Source organism: Triticum urartu, chromosome 5A (assembly GCF_056163025.1).
Source record: "Triticum urartu cultivar PI428250 chromosome 5A, HENAU_Tu73, whole genome shotgun sequence".
Lineage (NCBI taxonomy): Eukaryota > Viridiplantae > Streptophyta > Magnoliopsida > Poales > Poaceae > Triticum > Triticum urartu.
Genome location: NC_141877.1, coordinates 528183931 through 528197498, shown reverse-complemented (window position 1 = coordinate 528197498; position 13568 = coordinate 528183931). Strand labels below are relative to the sequence as shown.

The following is a 13568-nucleotide window of genomic DNA, read 5'->3' as shown; positions in this document are numbered from 1 at the left end:
CCAGAGCTTCGCTGATTTAAATCCTCAGATCGCCATCGGCAGACCACTGAGGCCCGACCAGGAGAGACGCATTCATCGGCTGGTCAATCCGCTTCCCCCGATAGAAGAAGAGTGTGTCCCAGTACCAGAGACGTTTTCTCGGGACCCCGTCCAGTTGCCGTTTTCATTATAGACGTCACTGCTATGTTTATTATTGCAACATTTATTTTTGTGTTGTAAATTATGCGTGGTACCCTGAGTTTGTGCGACGAGTCAATTATTTGGTTGCAATTATTATGAGTAGTTTTTGCTGTTGTTAATTTTGATTAACTAATTTTTTCACTCGTGAAAAATCCCAAAGTGAGATTTCTCTTCCCTGAGTTACTGCAATGCATATCTCCTCCCCACAAAGATTTTATTCACGCAGCACCATCGCAGCAGACTCGCAACCACAACCACTCGAACACATGCACCAATTGCAAACCACGTAGCCGTGTTGCATCTAACTGATCACCTCCCTACCACACCACAGTCTCTGAAGGAGAGATTAGTGGATGATCATCCGGGTACGAGTTACCTCCAGCACACCGACAACAGTTAGCACCTGACACCACACCTAATCCTCGTGATCACCGCCACCGCGGAGAGCCAACACTCGAGCGGCAACATCGGGACGATCATCGAGGATCATCGCGCACAAGAGCACGGAGAGCCCCAGCAATGCCGCCAGCCCTCTGCACACAAGGATCACGTACCAGTCCGGAACCGGCCCCGCCATTAGAGCCTCGTCTCAAGCTTCTGTAATCAGAAATGGAGAAGGAGGAAGGAGAAGCGAGGCCAGGTGTGAGGAAGAAGAGAGGAGCACCTCGACCGTTTTATAGCTCAAGCTCGGTGCACGGTGGGCGAAGTCCACCAGCGCTGCTCATTGCCCGATCGCCGGTGTTCGGAAGCGAATCCGCGAGCAGTGCCGATAGCCCGCTGGCCCGCGAGGTGAGTGCACACTGCACCGGCAGCTAGCACGCCGCGCACTACAGCAGGTACGACCTAGATGCCATACGCGCTAGACGTCGCCGGTGGAGAAAGCGCGGGAAAGCGCGCGGGAGAGAGGAAGAAGAGAGAACCAGAGGAAGAAGAAGAGGCTGACAGTGGGCCCCGGGTCCACCTGTCAGCCAGAGAGAGCACTGTGCCCTCGGGTATGACTAGCGTATTTTAGAATTTAGAATCTATTCTAAATTTACTATATCCAACATAGAAATCTCTCGTTTTTTCCCTAACCGTGGATTTTTCCATGCAGCGCCAGTGTTCCACACTGTGGTTTCACACCACTTATTGCCCTCTCACTGTAGCCACATTTTATTGCATATATTTTCTTAAAACAGCTTTTAGCAAATCTCGAGGACGAGATTTTTTCTTATGGGGGGCAGTGTTGTGACACCCCAAAAATTTAAACATGTTTTGTTTATTAGAAGTTTGCCAGGAAATTAAATTTTCCATTTTCTGGTTTTCCTTTGATTTCAGAACCATTCTTTTCTTTGATATTCTGGAGTTTCTACCAAGTGGAAACTTTCCAAATGTGTTGATGGACTTGTGAACCGTCTCAAGAAAAAAAAATTCCTTTATCAGTGGATTTAATTATATAATTATTCTTCCCTGGTCTTTATTTCTTGAAAATGGTTTCTTATGGTTTTAGGGTCCCATTTGAACTGCAACCCTTTGATAAATTTATTTCAAATTCCAACCAAAATTTGGAGATGTCATGTGATGTTTTTAAATCACTTTTATGCAAAAATATATTTCATTCATTTAATATTTTGAGCTCTACACCATTTTTTTAAAATCTGGTCCAGTGGGCAATTTTGCACTACAACCTATTTAAATATTTCTTGAAAACTTCCACCAAAATTATGGGATGTTCATAGGAGTATATTATTCAACCTTATGCAAAAAACCCATTGATGTTCTTTGAAAAATTTGAGTGAATCAACCTCATCTTCATTCTGGCACAGTTAGGTGTTTTCTACTGCATCCCTATTCAATTTTTCTCTAGTGACCATGAGCTTTCTCCTGCTTGTAGTACACCATACCAAACCCTTAAGTCCAGGAGGTTGGACTCATTGGAGCATGTTTGGTACATAAAATGATGCCCTTAACTTTCTGTCCAGAATTGGTTTTCTTAAAATCTTGCATTAACAAGTTTATAGTTTTGCCAAACTGACCTTACCATCCTCTTTATCATCCAAAGAGACCCCAACCTGGAGTCTTTGGCCACTAGAGGGGATGCCTAGAGGCTCCTGACATTCTGTCGAACACCTTGAGTTCATGAACAGAATTGACATGCTCATGAGTTTGCACTACAGACTTGCCACAGCAGCCAAACGAGCATGTCCACTAGCATCCCAGCTACCACTAGCCTAGATATGTTGGTCACCAGCCTCTCCTATGCCCTCCAGAGCGTGCCTTTTGCACGTGCGTGCGCCCGAGCTGCCGCGTCGCGCCCCTGGTCCTTGCTCGCCTGTAGAGCCACACCCCGACCTCATCCACTCACCAGAACACTCCAAGACGCCCCTGGAACCCCACCGCGCCGTCGTCAGGTCGGCCACGGCGGTTAGCGGCCGGCCACAGAGGGTTCCTGCCGTGGACGGCGCCACCCAAGCCATGCGCGCGCGCCAGCTCGCCACTGGTACAGAACCCACTCGTCAGCTAGCTTCTGCCGCCATCCCCAACCCCGCCACGTCGCCCTGGCCGCTACGGAACGGCGGTTTACTGGCGACCTTATCCACTGCCGCGGAACTGACATGGCTGTGCTATATAAGGAGCCCCCGAGCTCGTTCAGGCCCTCAAGCAACCTCATACCACCTCTCTCACTCCCTCACCGATCCTCCCGTAATAGTAGAAAGACCAGAGATGGTCGTCTTCTTCTTCTCCGGCAACCACAGCCGCCGCCACTGTCTCGATCATTCCGGCGCCACCAGGGCCTCCTCCTCTCCACTCTCTTCACCAGAAGCCCTCTCTTCATCTCGTGAATCCATCCCCATACTCGATTTTGATCAGGAGCCGTGGGAGGCAAGAGCCCTACCCTGCCCGACGGCCACCGTCCGTTGCGGAGCTCGCCGCCAGCGACTGCGTCCACCCCAGGGTCCATAGCGACCACCGAAGGGACCGCCTCGACCCCATGAGCCCGCGGATGGCCCCGGTTTCTCAAACGGTGCCGCCGTTCACCGGCGAGAATCGCTGGAGTGCCGCCTCTGTACGGCCAAAGGAGAGGGCGCGCACAGCGACCAGTCAAACCTTACTAGTGGGCCAGGCAGGCCCACGGTCAGTGACCCATAACCCCGCCAGGTGGATAAGTGGAGACGGGTTCCGTCGGAGTTGCTTTTCTGCGTGTAAAGCGCTTTCCACTTAATACGCTTTCGACATCGTAGCCCTTCCGCGCGCCGAGCGATTGGGCTTGGCCCAGTAACGCTAGGCGGCTATACTGCGCCCAGGGCGCGTTTCTGCTCAGCCCATCACAGTAAGCTCCATTTCCTTTTTCTTTTCCAGCAGATTTCAAATAATTCCACAGAAGCCATTTCACATCCGAATTCTATGATTCAAATTTCCGCCTACTCCTAAAATCATGCTCTATTTATCCGGATATGGTGAACATTTTGCCTAATCCTGGTTTTCGCTGGATCTAATAAATAGTCCAGTTCCTTGATTATTCCAGCTTAGTAAATCCATAGGAAAATCATATGAACTCCAAATGACTTGATTCTTTTTCTGTTATTTCTCAAATTTCATCTAGTTTATTTTTGTATTTATTTCGAAATTTTCCAAACAACTTTTATGTACTGTTTTGGAATTGTGTGGTAATTAGAATATTTTGAAAATAGGAAATGGAGGGGAGATATAACTTCCAAAAGTTTTGGAGAGCACCTCACCTCTCCACACCTTGAAGGCAAGCATTCTAAACCCGGGCATAATATTGCCGTGTGTTGTTTAATTTGGTTACAACACCACCCTGTCTCGAAATTTCCGTTATTTATTGGGGTGATATGATCCTACTCGTAAGTGCATGTTAATGATACCGTGCTTTTGAACATTGATATGTTGTGATAGTGGTCACCCTCATATAGCCTTCATGCCTACCGGAAGGAAACCGGGAAAGCCTCTGTCTTGGGTAGACACGATGCTTGTCTCCAGTTCCTCGTCGAGACAGTTGTGTCCGGTATGGCATGATGAGGTATGATGAGTGGTGATTCTGTCTGTTGGATTGAAATATATTTGTTATGCTAATCGTGCAGGGAATGCCTAAACCTCCTGAGTCGACCATAGATCGAGTCTTGTTTCGGTAACCCCCATACTTGTATCGTACTTCCACTTGTCCTTGCCATAGGTAGGGTACGGTTCAGTAAGTTGTCAACCCCTTTCCTAGCACACACCATATAGAGATGCCATGGTGGAAGATACCGGCTGCATCCGGTAGGCATGCCACCTGGTCCGGGGGCATGGGTGTTTCGGTTGTAGCCGAAGGGGTAGCTCCCCTAGTTTGCGCGCGGTATAAATTTTGTGATCCCATGCTAGACGAGGTTGTAGCCTCCCCACTTAGAGTTTCGCTTAACAGGTGTCAAGGGTGATTCCAGACACCGGTGAGTTAGGCTGGTGTGTGCGGTCAGGTGTGTTTTCAATCAAAAGACCGTGGACAGAATTAGTCCCGGTGGACTAAAGGAATCCGTTGCTAGTGGGTAAAGAGTACACCCTCTGCAGAGATTAAATCTATTCGAATAGTCGTGTCCATGGTTAAGGACTACAGTTTGGGATGGGTCAAGTGTCGGTCTTAGTGTCGGTCTTCGGAGGAAAAACTACTAAACCAGAACATTGATCATGACCTGTGACATATGATGATTATGATTATTATTGTGGACTAATCTATTGTATTATTTGAAATTAACGAGTATCCCTGGGACGGTTCTACCTCCTGGATATTCACTGTGATTATTCTTATATAAGCCCTTTATGTGGTGTCGCTCAGACACCCGACTGTGGCATGCTTATTATTTCAATTACTTATAAGCCCTTTATGTGGCGTCGCTCAGACGCCCGACTGTGGCATGCCTGTTATATCTTTTATATATAAGCCCTTTATGTGGTGTCGCTCATATGCCCGACTGAGGCATGCTTTATATTATTATCCCTTCGAGGCGTCGCTCCAGACACCCGATCGGTGCATTCTATTTCTATTCTCGGATTGCCTATTCATGTTTATATAACCCGCATTCGCGCATCATGAATTTTATATCGTGACTATCTTAGTGATTATGGGATGTTTCAGAGCTTGATTATCACCCACTATATTATACCTGTGTTCATAATGTTTGTGAGTACATTCAAAGTACTCACTGGCTTGTCCCTGGCTATTGTCTTGGCCAGATTCCTTGCGTGGAAAGGAGCGTTGCGGTGACAGCCCCGGAACGTACGCAATTGGAGACAGCAGCCTCGCGAAGATAGGAGTTACCCTGGTCAGCTGTTCCTGTGGGAAATGGAGTCCCATAGCCAATGGTGAACCACAAACCGCTTCCGCCATCAACCACTAGAAACCATTTTGTTGTACTCATAGGCCAGAATGGTCTTGTATTACATATGATGTACTTTGCTTGGAGTTTCTGTATCAAGTTGGTGCCTCATCAGCTAACAGTAATCCTGGGGCTGGTGAGCACAAGGGCCATTTTCTGGGAAATTAATGTCCCGAAAATCCGGTCCTGACAAGAACATAACACAAGCTGGATAGAAAGGAACTCAAGGTACAACACAAAACAAAAACAAGTTTTGTGTTGGAGGGGATGCAATAATGTTGTAGATGATAACCCAAACCATTGAGGGCAAAGAATGGTATTTCTCATCAAGAATTCGATAGATATCTTGGAAGACCTCGGAATGTTGATGATGATCACGACACATTTGTCGAGAGGTTTCAAGAAGATGTAACCGATCGGCGATGACATCAAGTCAACGTTATGATGAAGTGAAAAGTTATTGAAACGATGGGTGCGACACCAAGTCGAAATCAAGCTTGTTGCTCAAGGACAAATGATATGACGAGGAAGATCGACATAAGCTTAGCTCATCGTCAAAAATTCTATTTCGGGAAGAAGGATCAGGTAGCATAGTCAAAATTTAGCACGATAATGACATAGTCGGCCAGGCTAGGAATGACTTGAAGGCTTATTAAACTCGTAAGAAATGAAAATTACTAAGAGTTATAGGATCGGAGTGCAGAATTGATTCAACCTATTCACTTATCGATGCCCTCGAGTGATTAATAACTCAGATCATGGGGGAAATCTGAAATCGGTGAGAAGCAATACTAGATGAAGACTCATAGGGATCAACATAGTTCTTTGATATTCTCGAGGTACCGGAGGGTAATACTCGAAGGAAGATCAAAATAGAGGTTGCGGAGATGCATTGATCTGCAGAAGACAAGTGATTTAACTTGTCCGGGAAATGGAATTGAAGGGGAACAATCATGGTGAGAACCACGGTTGCAAAGGACCAAACATAGATACCATATGAACTTATAATAAGGGGGTTATTATATCACAAGAAGCTTCCATGATAAGTTCCACATTAGGTCCATGGGCATGAACACAAAGTTCAAGGTCGACTCCCACTTCTCCAATGCATAACCTATCATTCACCTCTCATTTTCGATGGAGTTGTAGTGTTAAAAATTTATCTGGTAAATCACCAGGAGAATATGACTCGTGAAAACTCTTGGGTTTGTACAGATTAGGGAAGGCATTGGTCCAACCCATCGGGTATCTTAGGAACATATACTATAAAGTTCAGAAGTAAATAACTCAAGCTCGAAAGCAGAGAATCGTTGCCCATATCAGAGAATAGGATTTACCAATGGCATTATGTATCAGGGAAAGAACTTCTCGAGGTTTTTGTATACAAAGGACACTGTCGGATGATAACTCAACAAAGGATCTGACGGTCCACAACGGAGCTGATGTGAGCATCGGCACACAATCAGAAGAAGAAAAAATGCAAGGGGATCATATTATAGAAACAACTGACTAACTCAAGGCTCAAATGCAAAGGAATTATGAATTCCAAGAAAAGGGATCATAAGCAATGCTTTGATTAGGGATGGATAAGTTGAATAGTCTTAGGGGTACAATCGATGGCAATTTGATTGGTCGAGATCCAGCTCATGTTTAAAATGACGTCAGAGCTTGATACATCTCCATCGTATCTATAATTTTTGATTGTTCCATGCCAATATTCTACAACTTTCATATACTTTTGGCAACTTTTTATACTATTTTTGGGACTAACATATTGATCCAGTGCCGAGTGCCAGTTCCTGTTTGTTGCATTTTTTTGTTTCACAGAATATCCATATCAAACGGAGTCCAAATGGGATAAAAACTGACGGAGATTTTTTTGGAATATATGTGATTTTTGGGAAGAAAAATCCACGCGAGACGGTGCCCGAGGGAGGCACAAGGCAGGGGGCGCGCCCCACCCCCTGGGCGTGCCCCTGACCCTCATGGCCACCCCGTAAGGCGGTTGATGCCCTTCTTTCACCTCAAGAAAGCTAATATCCGGATAGAGACCATGTTAAAATTTCAGCCCAATCGAAGTTACGGATCTCCGGGAATATAAGAAACGGTGAAAGGGCAGAATCTGAGAACATAGAAACAGAGAGAGACAGAGAGACAGATCCAATCTCGGAGGGGCTCTCACCCCTCCCATGCCATGGAGGCCATGGAACAGAGGGGAAAACCTTCTCCCATCGAGGGAGGAGGTCAAGGAAGAAGAAGAAGGAGGGGGGCTCTCTCCTCCTCGCTTCTGGGGGCGCTGGAGTGCCACCGGGGGCCATCATCATCACTGCAATCTTCACCAACAACTTCAGCGTCATCATCAACAACTCTTCCCCCCTCTATGCAGCAGTGTAGCCCCTCTCTTACCCGCTGTAATCTCTACTTAAACATGGTGCTCAACGCTATATATTATTTCCCAATGATGTATGGCTATCCTATGATGTTTGAGTAGGTCCGTTTTGTCCTATGGGTTATTTGATGATCGTGATTGGTTTGAGTTGCATGTTTTATTATTGGTGCTTGATACGTCTCTGTCGTATCTATAATTTTTTATTGTTCCATGCCAATATTATACAACTTTCATATACTTTTGGCAACTTTTTGTACTATTTTTGGGACTAACATATTGATCGAGTGCCCAGTCACTACAAAAAAATACACTTCCGTGATGATACGTGTTTGTCACAGTAGGTCGGGTTTTTTTCATGCATGTACATCCATGACAAATTTATGACAGAATCAAGATAGTCATACCTGTGCTATCGTAGAAGTGTTACATGACATTGCCAAAATTATCATCACAGAAGTGTCCACTTCCATGACGATAAATCGTGGTGACCGACACGTGGCATCCACCGTAACGGAACGCCGTTAAGCTATCGGGTCAGATTTTGGATCCGATAACCCGTTAACAGCCACGACCAATGCCGATTTTCCACGTGTAAAATTCTCATTGGCTGACGGATCCACGCGTCAGCTCCGTGTTGGCACAGGTGTCACTCATCCAACGGTCGAGATGGGCCTATGATATGTTGACACGTGGACCGGCCCAAAAGTGGCCCACAAAGTTTAAATGGGCCGGCCCAACCGAAGGCCCATAAGATTTAGCGGACCATAATGGGCCGACCCAGCTAAAGGCCCACAAAATTTATCGGACCATAATGGGCCGGCCCAGCTAAAGGCCCACACGATTTTGCAGACCATAATGGGCCGGCCCAGCTAAAGGCCCACAAGTTTTTGCGGACCACAATGGGCCGGCCTAGCTAAAGGCCCACAAGATTCTACTGACCATAATGGGCCGGCCCAGCTAAAGGCCCAACATTCTCTATCAAATCGGCCCGTCAACGGCCTGTCCTAAACTTTTCATCAACGCGGCCCATGGTCACTTCTGGCCCGTTAACAATCCGCTAAGTAATTGGGCCGAATTACGACCCAGTGTATTTCCAGCCTGTTAAAGGTCCGGCTTCATTTGGGCCCATTTACAGGCCATCAAAACTTTTGGCCCATAAACGACCATGAAGGATTTGGGTCATATTCGTCCATGTCTCACATTCGGCCTGTTAGAGGCCCACTATAGCTTTGAGCCACTTTCGGCCTGTTGTCATTTTCGGCCTGTTAACGCCGGACGTAAACCATGGGCCATATGTGGCCCAATGTCATATCGGGCCCATTAACGACCCATATAAAAATGACGATAATCTAGCCCGACCGAAGTTCCGGCCTATTAAAGGCCCGTGTATTAGGTCGGCGCATTTACGGCCTGTCCGAATTTTGGCCTGTCAAAGATCCGCATCATAAATGGGCCACCATTTCGGCCTGCTAAGTCCAGTGGGTTATTTGGCACAATCGGGCCCAATCTCACTTTCGGTCTATTAAAGGCCCATGTTTTTTATGGGCTCGAGATATTTACACCTATAAACGGCCTATTTTTACTGAGGGCCCAAATTATGTTTAGGCCTGTTAAAGGCCCACTATGGGCACAGGCCTACCAGAAAAATATGAAAGCTTATGCTGATTTAGGCCCGGATATTTTTAGTGGGCTACATGCCAATTTCGGCCCGTAATCGTTTTTAGCCCAATTGGAATGGGCCCGGTGAATGTTGGCATGTTGGGCTCCTACAAAGCTTTCGGCCAAATACATTACTAAGATAAACCTACACTATACAAAAATAGCATCGTAATTACTGCAGCCTAAGGTAGCATCATAAATGTTGTATCACAACAAAATAAATTCCAACCATACAACAAAAGGCTTGTTGGCATAAAGTTTACAGTCCTTCCAGATAAAAGCACCATCAGATGTATAGAAGCACAGATCATTTGACCTGAGTGCTAATGTTTCAGGCTATAGAATCTGATGGAGCAGCACGATCTCCACCTTTTTTCCGCCATTGCTCTTGAACAACGAAGCGAATGTCTGATAGTCTGGTTTCAAAACCATTCATATCTTGACGACATTTCTCAACCACTATTCTTGTTTCCGAAACAACGTCCATTAGGGATTGGACTTGTGTCTGGAGCACAGATATATCACTCTGTCTAGCAGGAAGATTTTGTTCAGTAGGTGATTTGGACGAGGTTACCTTGACAACCAACCCAGAATTATGCAGGAAGGTGCTTTTTGCACTGTTAGTGGAGAGATACTGACGCACTGCAGCAAGAGGTGACATTGTGCCTGTAGTAGCCTCGTCACCTTCAGGTGGTTGTGGTTGTTCAATCATTTGTTCCATAGCTTCCTGAAAGTTTGAACTTGTAAATTAGTGTACCAGATAAGTTACTAATGAGACAAAAACAAACAAAGTAGGTTAAATGTTTATACATAACTTATTTTGGTGAACTACCGTAATACATTAGCATGTAGTGTAGTGCCAACTACATAATAAAATCACTTTCAGAACATATGTCCATGTAGCATGCCTACTGTATTTTCTATTTCCTCACATCCGTTGACATCTAAGGATAAAGAGACATGGTTTAAAGTAGGATGAACATAGTATGACATCATTCATATCATGGGCAAACAGATATAAAACAAACATGCTATTTTATCATTGTGTGCGCACGTGAACATAACAACTAGATTACAGATCAAGACCAAAAGAATATCCTTCATCTCTTTTAAACCATGTAAGGTGAAATGATACATTAAGACAACTATGAATAAAAGTGAACAGAGTAACTGACATTGGCTGCAAACCAAGTAGTTAAATGAACACATCACAGTACCAATCAGTTCAAGGCAGGAGGAGTAAGGACTTACAACAGCGGCTTGAACTGGTGTGCTCATGCCCTTCATCTTGCTGGTGTGGAAATCCTTGAAGATTTGCACTGCATTCGGTTCAGGTTCTTTTTGGTCCGCACGGGCTTTCCTCTGTATTTGGAACAAGTCAATATAGATACGATAATATGGCACAAAAAGAAGAAGGAAGTAGCAGCTATTTATAAGAGCCTCGCGGTGTGCAATATAGCAACGAGATCCTGTTGTCTGTTGGAATTTCATTTTAGAACGGTTGGTTTTGTTCTTCAAACAGTTAGCCTAGAAGAAGATACACTTGTAAGGCACATACATAAATACAAGTTCAATATGTGGTCTGATCAAATACATATAGCCTACCTGATATTTTGGATCAGACCAGTGTTTAACGAGGGCTGTCTAGTCTTCATCTATAATATATTCCACTGGAGATGTTTGGGCGATTTCATTGTTAGCCTTGCCTTCAAAGTGAGATTTTCTAAGGTGGTACCGATACTGTCGCAGAGCAGACTGAAAAACATGAGTGCATGCTTATTTAGTTGCATCATCTTTCAGATCCAACTTGAACCTCATATGTTGAAAAAAGAATGTGAGTCTTATTAGGAGGAAGCTAGAAAGTATGGGATAGAGCAAGACAATATTACTAATTGCGATGAATAACATTACTTATGGATAAATGGTCAAGGAAGGTGTTAAACTAGGTATTGTCTTTCTCATTCCTGTACTGGATCCACGTTGGGAGGATACGTGAATGACACCTAACGGCAACGGTTGCCTCTGATACTAACTTGGCTGACTCTGTAGCATCACATGGCCTTTTTAAACCTGCCTCAAAATGGATCTCCATTCTTCCTCCTTTAGATTTTGTTAATCTGTCAAGCATTATCCCTGATGTCCGTCTCCGCTTGCGCCGTGGTGCTAGTTCAACAACGAATATGGAAAGTGTTAGTGTACATCAAACTGTGAGAGTACATATAAAGGAGCATGCAACTGCAACTTGACTCGGTCAGGTACCGTCTTGGTGTTGATGCTCATGAGGTTCATCTGATCTTGCCAAGTCCTGTTGTGTCAGCAGTGCTTCGGAAGTAGTGTTAGGTGTGAAGGCAGCTTGGGAACTGGTCAGTTTTGGAGCAAACGAACGAGTAACTGGTTGAGATGCTGGTACAGTTGAAGCGGATGCTGCAGCTGGTGGAGCAGGTGATACTGTGTTTGTAGATTTAGCCAGTGGACTTGGACCTTCTACTGCACTATAAGTACCAGCAGAATCTCGATGGCAAAACCTTTTCCGTTTCACCCGACGAGTAACAACACTCCCTACTATATTATTTTCCTTGCTCTTTTTTGACTTTGCCATGTCAAGCTATACCCACAACACAAAAGAATAAAATCACTCTTCAGAACTCATTGATGCATGATACAGACAAGCAATACTTTGATGTAAGACAACCGTATGACGATGGAATATGTAAGAAAAACTGGACGGCATGACATATTCACAGCTACGATGTGCAAACTAAGCAGAAGGATTTTCAAGAAAACAGAAGTAATGCAAGCTAGACACCATATGAGAGATGCAACCAATATTACTCCTCCAAGTTAAAAGTGTCTTGTCATAAGTGGCAATTCGAAAAATTAGAAGTAGTACAACGTAGAAATCAATGCAAGATACAACCACTATCAAACTGCCATGTTAAAAGTGTCCAATCATGAGTGACTGATGCGGGATACACAACAGCAGTACTTTGATGTAAGAACATGGTATGATAGATAGATCCAGTGTATTCTAGACGCAGAAAGCCATGTCATATGCACATGTATAACGTATAAACTCAGCAGGTGCAATTTAATCAAAATAGAAGAAATACAGGCTAGACAACATATGCAACATGAAACCAATTATCACACTGTCAACTTAGAGCAAGCACCTGCGATGGTGGAGTACGGGAGATGAACTCATCATGTAGACTTGGGACTTCAACTTCATTAGCAGTAGCAGTGGCAAATCTAGAGAGTCTCTGTTTGTGTTGGATCGGAGGACCACCAACATCCCCTAACTTACTCTTTTCCTTCCTATTTTCTGATATTGCCTTATGAAGTCAAAACCACAAGAAGATGAATAAAATTAGCTCTGCATAACTGGTTGATGCATGATATAGACAAACACTACTTTGATGTAAGGCAAGCGCAGGATAGGAGGATGGAATATATACAAAAAAAGACAGCGTTTCATATTCACACGTACGATAGGAGGATGGAATATGTATGAAAAAGCAGTAAGCGGAAGGCATTTCAACAAAATTAGAAGAAATGAAATCTAGGCACCATATGAACATGCAACCAATATCACTCTATCAGGTAAAAAGTGTCTCGTCATAAGTGCCATTTCAAGAAATTAGAAGCAGTACAAGCTAGAAGACAATGCAAGATGCAACCTACATCACAGTCCCAAGTTAAATGTGTCTTATGGGTAAGTGATCGTTGCAGGTATAAGTTGTAAGCTACGCAAATGCAATTCAACATAATCAGAAGCAATACAAACTAGAAATCATACGGAAAACGCAACCACGTATAACAGTTCCAAGTAAGAGCAAGCACCTGTGATGGTGGAGTAGGGGAGATGTGCTCATCATGTACACGTATGTTCTAGAAACAGGAACACGTGTCATATTCACAGGCATTATGTGTAAAGTAAGCAGATGCAATTCAAGTTAGAAGCAATACAAGCTAGACATCATACGCAACAT

General features: G+C 44.5%; 1 pseudogene; it reads left to right on the top strand.

Moving 5' to 3' along the window:
* The first annotated feature begins 2418 nt into the window (after positions 1–2418).
* The window catches only part of LOC147972488 (uncharacterized), a 117164-nt pseudogene continuing 106014 nt past the window's right edge, over positions 2419–13568 (top strand).